The sequence below is a fragment of the Pyxicephalus adspersus genome, chromosome 5, assembly GCF_032062135.1.
Source record: "Pyxicephalus adspersus chromosome 5, UCB_Pads_2.0, whole genome shotgun sequence".
NCBI lineage: Eukaryota > Metazoa > Chordata > Amphibia > Anura > Pyxicephalidae > Pyxicephalus > Pyxicephalus adspersus.
Window position 1 is genome coordinate 9,882,810 of NC_092862.1, and position 1,153 is coordinate 9,883,962.

Below are 1,153 nucleotides of genomic sequence, written 5' to 3' on the forward strand. Positions count from 1 at the left end.
CCAGTGCATGTAGTCCCCACCAGGTGTAGATAGGAACAATGATAATTCTCAGGTCCCATGAGAGATCCAGTCTGGCCAACTTGTTCTGGCTGGGTCTGTTCATCTTCAACCACATGTACAGATATTTTAGGACAGTGAATGACGTAGCTGGAACCAGGCAAGTGTACCAGGCTGACATATCCACAATACCTTCATGATCACGCATGATATTGTTGCCTTTGGTGTGGAATCATGAATTGTGATATTGTTCCTTGAGAATGCTCATTTATCTGGGATTGTTCATTCATAATGACTTTTTGTGTCTGCACATAGTTTAAGATTGTTTACTAAGACAGGAAGTTGAGGGAAGTCTCCCCAAAGACATATTGTAGTACATTTCCCAGGTTGCTATTGTTGCCAACATGCACACTCCTATTCTGCTTAATTCCTGTCTGGGATGGTGGAGGAAATCGGAATGAAGATATGAATAATAATAAATCCTAAGAGGTTCCATCCCTTTGTTGGTAGCTGTTACACTCTAGATTGACCTATCCCAACTTTTATCATTTAGAAGAACCCTTAAAATAACATTGGTGATCAGGCATTCCCAGAAGGAACAGCCCACAGCTTTCTGGGATACGTGACATTGGTGACTGCAGGCTTCCCATTCAGTCTTTACCTGCAGAAGTGGAGGGGCTTCCCCTTAAAATGTTAACAAAATAAGTTAAAAAAAATAAAAAAATTAAAAATAAATGTTTGCCTTATATAAAAGGTTTATCTTTCCTTTTACATTTTTCCTTTTTCCTTTTAGAGTAAACATTAAATAATAGGTCCACTTTAAGAGAGGAATTCCCCTCAATTTAAAAAGCTTTCAGCTTCAATTCCCCTTATATTTCCAGGACAGGATATAACGTAAAATTTCCAAGAAAGGACACAGATAGCAAAAATAATAAATGGGTAGTAATCATTCCCTACTCTTTCCAAAAAGATAAATGGCAGGTGTTTGGCGTTATATACACAGCTCCTGTTTATCCAGGGTGATAAACTACCCATTGCACACTTTGCATCTCCATTAGCTGGATTTATTAATGCCCTCCAAGGCTGGAGAGGATACACTTTCATCAGTGAAGCTGGGTGATCCAGCAAACCTGGGATGAATCTGGTGCATGATTGA